Genomic DNA, 10000 nt, shown 5'->3' on the forward strand with positions numbered 1-10000 from the left:
ATCGAAGAAATGCTGGGAAGAAGATAAGAAGTTAGTAAGTAAGGTATATTTCATTATTCACCCTTATCAAAAGCAATTCGAATAGGTCTGGCCAGCTGTGACTGGCTAGCCCAGGGCACAATCAATTATTGAGGCGCCAAGCTGGGCTAAAACAACAGTTCCTGGCACCGCTTTGTTTATTATCTCTAAATTACCGCTTTCCTGCTTTTATGAGTGATCGCGCATCTCTCTACCATGTAGCGGTCACATCAAACTTCAACCCTCGCGTTTCTTTTCACGTTCTCTGCAGGTAGCTATAGCTGTAGCCATTAGTCTTGCTGCTACTCACACACATTTCTAGCTACGCACGTGCGACTGAGTGATGTGATGTACGTACTCGCGTCAACAATTTGTCAGATGCAAATCGCTTTATGTCAGTCATTCAGCCGGATCTGTGGATAAGATTGTGTGTGAAGAAAAGGAGTTTGTTTTCGTTCCGGGTGATATTGTTCAGTTGAAGCAGATTCAAAAATTCCAGGTAAGAACCTTTTGTGCGAGGTTTTTAGATCAATTAGTTCCAAAACAAAATTCTTAAGATTTTCCTGTTTGATACAGTCTTTAAATAACAGTTTAGCCAAATAGACCACACTCTTTGGATATTAAAAACAACAAATGACTGCCGTGGAATAAGGGGCTCCAGTTACAAGCCATTTTTACTCTGTATAAAGGCTTGAAGGGACAGCTGTGTAATTGTATTTTCGAAAACCTATAATAAATAAATAGATTGAAAATGATCATTTATATATAGCGCATTTCAAAGTTCAATACTTTCCACAATACTTCATTTATTCCCTCAGAGCGGTTGTTTGGAACCTAAGTTCCATTTGATACAGTTCAAATCTCATGTCAGGCATCCATTTGTTCTAACACTCCTACCATATTAGTGATTGCCAAACGATGGATATATAATAAATCACTGCTGAAACTTAAAGTGAAAACACAGTAAATCGATTTTTATTAACAATAAAGAGATAAACATAATTTTCTTAAATCGAACCCAATAGAGAATTATTGCCTTTAGAGGTTGTTTACAAAAATAAAGAAGAAAATCAAGGACAGTGGAGCCTCAGTATAACAGGTACGGATAAATCAGGCAACCTGATAAAGTAGGGGTTTTCGAAATCCCCGGGTTTTTGTTGTTTTTTGTTTTTTTTACTCACTTTGCCGTTAATAAAATTTACCGACTATAGCAGGGACATTTAAAAGCCAATCGGATACAGCAAAGTGCGCCGAAAATCACTTAATATCCCCAAATACTTACAATGGGACTAGCCCACATTACGCTCAATAATGAATACAGTTAAAGGGATACAGTCTTCTTACTACTATACTACACTTTTCAGTATTACATGGGCCTTGCTGCAGGCAGACAATGTGTAGGACAAAACATACACACACACACACACACACACACACACACACACACACATACAACGGTCAGTTTGAAAGATTGTGTATGTGTGTGTGTGCGAGTGAGTGTGTGTATATATATATATATATATATATATATATATATGTGTGTGTGTGTGTGTGTGTGTGTGTGAGAGAGAGAGAGAGAGAGAGAGAGAGAGAGAGAGAGAGAGAGAGAGAGAGAGCACGGCGAATAAAACTAACTTAATTTTTGACTCTTTAGTTTTTGCTTTGATCTTGCTGTATCCCCCGTGCCACCCACTGTGCATCTTCCCCTGTCGCCCATTCCACTCCCCTGATCACAGGCAAATCACTGATAACAGGGAACTTCACCTGTCACAAGTGATTAATTACCTGCACCTTCATCAGTTGAAACAAGGGGAGGTAAGCGAGGTCCAAAAACAAGGATGATATTGTCAAAAAATTCATAAGAAATGCACTCCTTACATCATTTAATACTGGAAACCTATGTGTCCCACACAATTTCTTCGTATTTTAAAAAAATATTTTAAGTTTCTGTCGTCATTATATATATTTTTGTGAAGTGCCTATTGGATTATAAAGCAGATAAGAATATTTCAAATTAGTGAGTGAAATTGTTCTGTCCACCGTATATCATTGATTAAAATATTTTTAAAACATGTTTTGTCACCATGAGGGTCATATTTTCTTACACCCTAAAATAATTGAATAAATTTGCAATTAGTATGTCCAAGAAGTACGCTTAATTCACACGAAATAAAAAAGTTATGATTATTTAAAATCTGGGCAATCCGTTGTGTGAAATAACATTAATATTTTTGGTTGAGTGATTTTTATTTTTTTATATTAATTTTATTTGTGGTACTGAAATAATTTTTTTTGTACTACAGACATGGATGGAACATTCTCTTGAAACTCAAATTAACAAAACTAAATAATCTATGTAGACTTTATGGCAAAAGATGTTTGAAAAGAGGAGGTGGGAGAAGCAATTTAAAAAGATAAAGAAAAAATTGCATGACATGAAAGAATGTAAATAAAGTATCATCGGACCAGTTAGAAAAGCAATACAAAATGTTTTAGATCAGAATAAAATTGTCAGACAAGCATTTCACGGTGGCCACTTCATTGCCAATCACTGCCACAAATACATAAAGAAAGTAATCTACAGACACCTTACAAAGACAGCTATACATGCAGTTAGTACACAGTTAGTACAAACACCCAAAGAGACACCCAAATCACGAAAATAATTCAACTTGAGATCAAATATAATACTTTAAATGACAGATGTACATAAATTAGTATCACATTCAAATCCCATGTCATCAGAAGAAATTAAAAGAGCAGAGGAAGCCGTCGCAAGGTATTTGCAGAATTACAGAGAAGCATTCCCTCACTCAATTACCCCCAAATTACATATATTGGAAATGCACTGCATTTACTGGTTGAATCATTCTAGCATAGGGAAGATTGAAAAAAGAGCAGGAGGACTTCGAAGTGAAAAAACAAAATTGCCTTTCACAATGGAAATATCATTGCTTCAAGTTTAACCAGACGTCAGTACTTCATAAAGGCCCTAATAATAATCCTAAATTTTAGAATGATATCTCTCCTTTCTGGTTGGTGTTGAAATTAGATGAGAAACTATTGTTAAACTTGTTTATTTGTTTTCATAATGGTGTTGCATGCATTGTGATTAGACATGAAACTTTGTTAGTTGTGATGTGTGAAAATAGAAGAGAGAGAGTGATAGAAATATTTCTTAGTAAATTTATTACTGACAATGTGATCGGGAACGTGACAGACCATAGAATTTATATTATTAATTAATGAAATATGTCATCAAGTGAATCTTATTCATAAGGAATGATTGGATATCAGTTTTATAAGACACACACTAACACGTACCTTCCAGTCATCACTGTGACTGGCTAATTTGTGGACAGGATACTGGTGGATTTGATAAGGAGCTACCACAATATCAAGACCTCTCACAGGACTGCCAGGTCTGAACAGGCCATAAAACTTACATACACATTTTCCTCATTCTCTTCTGCTTCTGATTATCCCAAAATTATTCGCCTGTACGGTGACTTATGCTATTTATTCACATGTTTCTTACCAATTATAGTTATGATCTTGCATTGAATTATAGTACAACTCATGGAGAGTGGCGTTGTAAAACCATTCGGTTCATAGCCATACAAATGGTATGACAATATTCTTTACATTATGAAGAACAAGAATATATGAATAAGAAAAAGTTACGTCAACGGATTATTGAGCAACGATTATTTGAAAATATCAATAAAATGCAGAATCAGAGAGAAAAAATACAGGTAGCGAAAATGCTGATGCCGGTAGCATGATGAGTCATCGACCTGTCACAACTTGATTAATTACCCTCCCACCGGTGGAGCGCTGGCTCAAACTAAAAGTTCGAGTTTTAGTCGCCGTGAGAGAGAGAACAAATTAAATGTTTAAAGATGGTTATTTAGGCTATCGGTTTGTTTTCCTTGAAAATTCGGTTATTCTGTTATACTGGGGTTCCACTGTAACTTATTATTATAGCCATCAACATAAAAAACAATGGCTTTGAATTATATTGGGGGGGGGGGGGGGGGGGGGGGGGGGGGGGGGGGGGGAGGAAGCATAAAAACACATAAAATCATACTTTTTTTTGTACATTGGTGTTGTGCGGTAAGGTTATCTACCAACATAACTCCAATTAGTGATATATGAATGCCTGACTATTGATAATTAGAAGTGCAAAAACAAAATATTATAACAATGCCTAGATAACTGGCAATGTAATGGAAACTTATCTTCCTATAGTAATTTGAGAGATTCAAAATGAACACTCTGGAGCGTTTCTAAGTCTAATCGTTGTGAAAAGTTGAAAAATGCGAAAAAAAAAATGTGCACATTCTTCGCTCTCTTCGCAACTCTTTTTAAACAAAGAATAATATTTCATCTAATGCCCATTGCTATAAAAATATTGCCACTCAGCTGAACTATTAAAACCTATGAAACGAGAGTTTATCCCTTTTATTTTTCTTTTAGTTAAACGAGCAATAACGAAACACTTGCATAATGTACTTCATCATCATGCAAGTGTTTCGTTATTGTACTTACCTATAATATATTATATATATCACTATTGGCTACTAAGTCACTGTCAGTGAACGGAGGGGTCCGAGAAAACATCCACTGCACCCTGAATCCGTACCAGTCCCTTCGCTTATGAGGCGTGCTCTACTAACTGAGCTATCGACCCCCCCCCCCCCTCTTTCACCACCCCCACCCCCATTTACCAACGACAGATACGATTAAATAAGAAAACGTCGTTTTCATCCAGAACGATGTAAGGATTTGTTTACTTCTCTGACGTGCTAAAAATACTGTTTTAAACCGGAACAGTTCCAAACATTATGAATACATACGTACATGATGATGTTTTGGTTAGAAACCTTCGTCAGCTGGTCTTCTAAAATCAGCTGTTTTGCTAAACATAGGGTATAATGTAATCGTTCAAATTAATAATACATATTATATACTTTCGGCAGGCTCGAAGCTTTGTCAACGCTATGATTATTTTATTTTTTTTTAATTGGAAAAAACATAAACTAATAACAAAAAAAACCCCCCAAAAAACAACAAAACAACAACAACAAAATCAAACAAAAACAAAACAACAACAACAAAAAAGAGAGGAAAAGAAACAACAACACCAACAACAAAATTAACAAACAAACAAACAAAATAAAAAACGAAAACAGATTAATACGGGAGGTCTCGACTTGCATGTGTTGTTCAACTTTTCTTTTTGGCATACCTACTCCGTTATTTGAGTAGCAGAGAGAAACCGTTCATGCCAACTTTCTAAAGGTTAGCAAAATGAACGACCTCCATAGGCTACTCAAATTCATTCTGATTTGCTTTGGGTCTTTTTTCTATGTCTTTCAAATTTCTTTTTGCTTATTTAATTGCTAGTTTGGAGTGTTTCCATTAAAAAGAATTAATATTAAAAGATTTGACGATACAGTTGGTACCTAGGTGCACAAATTAGCAGATCTGATAACCTAACGCAATTATGGGCCTGATTTAACATTGTTGTAATGGAAATATTTTACGTCGGTTTGATAATTTCCATTAGAACAATGAGACCAGAACAATTTGGGTTATCAGTCGTGCAAAGAAATACACGTTGGTTGGTACCATACGTTTCAGTTTGACGTACAACAATTTTGGCTGGAAAACAATAACAAGTAGTCATAATCAATCAACAATGTGCATCCTTAGACATTTATAGCCTCTTAAAATGTTGCACAAAATGATGACAAGTGTTAGAATGTCTTACAAAGGTATCGGGTGACACGGGACTGATTCTGAGATATGAGAATAAAATAAAAAAAGGAAACGAAGAAACATATAAAAATAATACCCGTAGATAATAAGGGTTTGGTGATTTGAAATCCTTTTAAGTTTGTCCCTGATTAAGATGTTTTGAAAATTTAATCTGCATTTTACTCAAGAGGGAATTGCTCTGTATTACACTAACCTCAGGGATTCGAATTTTCCCTCAATATGGCAGGATTTGTCAGGTCACCGAGCACGTGTCTCTCTGGCTGGCAAAATACTACAAAAACCTATGGAATGACGTCTTTTAACTATGAACTATTTATCTTTCCTGTGTGAAAATAAACACAAGGATTAGACTTGAACAAAGAAGATGAGTTTGTTTCTGTGATCTCATATTACTTCATTATCTACAATCTTAATAGGAAATGTCGGGAGTGGAAAGATTAGACAATTTTACCTGTCTCTGCTGTAGATCTTGAAACGAAAAGGGAAGAAAAGTTGTGACGTCACACCTAATTCTTTTGGTTCCAAAATCATTGGAAGTGTGTATGTAATCATTCCATCAAAAGAAAAATACTGAATAGGTTACATATTAAATCATAAGGTGGCATAACTATTTTAGAAGCAGGATGCATAGGCAGATTCTAAGAATTACGTGACGTAAAAGAGCGAGATGGATGGTCTTTATTGACGACCAGCATATGTTCAGATTAGAAAATAAGATGCAATCACTCTAAAACCAAAAGATCATTTCCACAAGTTTTGTATTCAGTTCTCCGGCAAAGTAGTTTTACACTTCCAATGAGGTGGGGAACCGGTTGTGACATCACCTTTTTCTTCCATATTAGCGATTAAAATTTGTTCTTTATCATGTTTGTCTTTTAAAAAATTGGCAACATGACCATTTTCCTCCAATGAGGGTTAAATTATGAATGTTAACCAATGGGTTGATCTCAATAACATGCTACTTCTATAAAAAAATTTTCCTCAAGCAAGTGCCGCTTGTAGGTAAGATAACGTGATAATAGGCTAAATCAAGATTATTACGAGTAATAGATTGTCCCTGTTTGATTATCCTTTTAAACAGTTTTAAACAAAATTGAATGGTTACTGATTGTAGGCGGTTATGTAAAATTCTCACCAAAACTTTGACCAAAACAATCGTGACCAATACCCACTACGATTTATACCGACGTGCACATATTTGCAGGTCTGATAACCGAACGAAAGTATATGGGCTCGATTTATATTGTTCCATTGGACAGTATTTTGCGTAGATCTGGGTACAGCCATGAGCCTGTAACAATTTGGGTTATCAGACGTCGATTACTTCTCTTGAAATCAGATAGGATTAACGTTTTTAAAATATGCGAGTAATATCTATTGAATGTTCTCATCTTATTGACAGAACGAAGTTGACGTCACTCAGGTCTTTGTTATTGCTTTTTGCCATCCACGTTTATGAGTAATTCACACTAAACTGTATTAACCAGACTATAATCGTTCAAGGTTACACATCGTTTTGTATGCTGGTCCGTTATACTTCCGGATGGCAATGTTGTGAGCTTCTTAGCCAAGCGCATACTATAATATATACATTCAATTAGTTTTTAGAACAGTAAGCTTATTGTTAAAAGACTTCAAACAGCTGTTACTTTTTCGAGGGAAACACGAATTCAAAACAGGTTCCAACTCTACACGTGTTGTACCAGTTGAAAGTATGACAAGGATTCTTACTTTGTTTTTTATACTCTACTTTTTTCCAGGCACTATTCTTGACAATTTACTCACAACAAAGTCTCATGCCAATTTCAGTGCCTTATCCTTCACATGTCTTGCCAAATATTACACAATGTATCTGTCAAAATTTTCATTCATCCTTCGCAGGTTTATTATGGTTTCTCGTTAGGATAGCAATAACATGGCTTCACAAAATCACGATCATAATTATGTCATCGCTGTGAAATTCGATTATCTGCTTTTGCACGTCAAAAACAAACAATTGGCGTCATAGAAGATGGTCATATTATGCGATTTTTATGCATATTTGTTTAGTTATCGATTCATCTATTCTATTTGAACACACGTCTCATCTTATCTCGAATACTTTTATAAAATAATATATACTATAATATTTCCATAAAGAACACAGAAGCAACTACACCATAACGTTTTTAAGCTTTGTCATTGAAGCATTTTCAACGTCAATTCTCATGAAATTTTGGTTTCAAAAGTTTCAGTTGCCAATCATCTTTGGTATTTTCTCATTAAATTAATTTTGTTTAGAAAGATTGACATCCTTCAATAAATGTCCCGAGTATTAAAGACACAAACAATAAAATAAGACAAACATTTGTAGGCTAATCTTCTAAATAAAATACAGTAATTACCTGTGACGAAAATGATATCAGTTCATTTTGATTTTAGTACATTTGAGATGAGTTAAAATATTTCCTAACTTGTTCAGCATTTTCTTTTTCAAACGTATCTTACAGCCACTTATGGATAGTGTGCGCTTGCCAAGAAACTCACAACATTGCCATCCGGAATAATAACGGATCAACACATACAACTATGTGTAACCTTAAACGTTTATAGTCTGGTAAATACAGTTTAGTGAGAATTACTCACAAACATTTATGGCAAAAAAACAAAACTAAATCAACAACAAGGCCTGAGTGACGTCATCATCGTTCTATCTATGTTTTTAGAGTATCATTTGGGTGATTAGTCCTCACTAAATTCTCTCAAACGGGCAATAAATGTTAAAGGTGACACGTAGTTCTTTGTGTAGGTACATTTTATCCGATTGATCTGTCAAATAAAACACACAAGAACAAAATAAAACACAAAACTATGTTTAACCTTGACGCTTGTCTGCTATATTATCTCTTAGTGAGAACGAATCACCCAACTGGCGGTCTTGATTCAATAACAAGTAACAAAGATTTGAGTGACGTCAACTACACTCCATTTATAGATAGAATGAAGTTGACGTCACTCGGGACTTTGTTATTGTTTTTTGCCATCCTCGTTGATGAGTAATTCACACTAATTTGTATTAACCATACTATAAACGTTTAAGGTTACACATAGTTTTGTGTGTTGGTTCGTTATGTTTCCGGATAACAATGTTGTGAGCTTCTGAGCCAAGCGCATGCTATATATAGATAGAATGCGCTTGGCCAAGGAGTTCACAACATTGCCATCCGGAAGTATAACGGACCAACACACAAACTCTGTGTAACCATGAACTTTTATAGTCTGGTTAATACAGTTTAGTGAGAACAACTCACAAACGCGGATGGCAAAAACAATAACAAAGGCCTGAGTGACGTCATCTGCATACTATCTATATCTATATCTACGCAGACGTTTTGATGTGAATATATTATGATTATCCAGCATTTTTTGTTTTTATATATTTAGATAGTTTGGTTAATACCGTTTAGTGAAAATTACTCATAAATATGGGTGGCCAAAAAAAAGAAAAAAAAAAAAAAAAACAATAACAAAGGCCTGATTGACGTCAAAGTCTTCAACAGTCGTAACGTCACTTCCTTCCTAATGACGCATGGTAACTTAGTAACGCTGGCTCTAAACTATCGGAACAATGGCGGACGCCCGTATGAAATATTTCTCCGGCGAGCATAAAAGCGTTTCCAGAGGAAAACAAACACATACATTTGATCACGTTTTGACTTTTACACATTCTGATCACAAGGCATATGAAAAGGGAATGAAAAGTTCTAGCCAGCATGAAGAATAAAAAGTAATGATTTTCTTTGTTTAGAACCAAGATGGCTGCCGTTGCCAGGCGGCGTGACATCAGACTACTGAATCCTATTTCGTTCTATCTATAGATAGTATGCACTTGCCTAAGAAGCTCACAACATTACCATCCGGAAGTATAACGGACAAACACACAAGCTTTGTGTAATCTTGAACGTTTATAGTCTGGTTAATACAGTTTAGTGAGAATTACTCATAAACACGTATGGCAAAAAAAAAGAAAAACAAAGACATGAGTGACGGCAACTTCGAACTATCTATAGCCTGACGCAAGGACCCACTCGGACTCAAAGATGCTCTGCTCTTGGCTCAGGAACTCACAGTTTATACAGTTAAGTGGGAAAAAAAAACAATAACAAAGACATGAGTGGCGTCAACTTCGTTCCATCTGTATTTTGACGTTTTTTTTTAA

At 35.3% G+C, this 10000-nt stretch overlaps 1 protein-coding gene across 1 annotated transcript in view; it reads left to right on the plus strand.

Moving 5' to 3' along the window:
• Positions 1–324: 324 nt before the first annotated feature.
• Positions 325–10000, plus strand: part of LOC144967081 (heparan sulfate glucosamine 3-O-sulfotransferase 1-like) — a 52445-nt gene continuing 42769 nt past the window's right edge. Inside the window, exon 1 of the mRNA XM_078903906.1 lies at positions 325–517. The gene's annotated coding sequence lies outside the window, so the exon portion shown is untranslated. The remainder of the gene's footprint in view (positions 518–10000) is intronic.

Source organism: Berghia stephanieae, chromosome 1 (assembly GCF_034508935.2).
Source record: "Berghia stephanieae isolate SIO BIC M18660-M18661 chromosome 1, UCSD_Bste_1.3, whole genome shotgun sequence".
In the NCBI taxonomy this organism is placed as follows: Eukaryota; Metazoa; Mollusca; class Gastropoda; order Nudibranchia; family Aeolidiidae; genus Berghia; species Berghia stephanieae.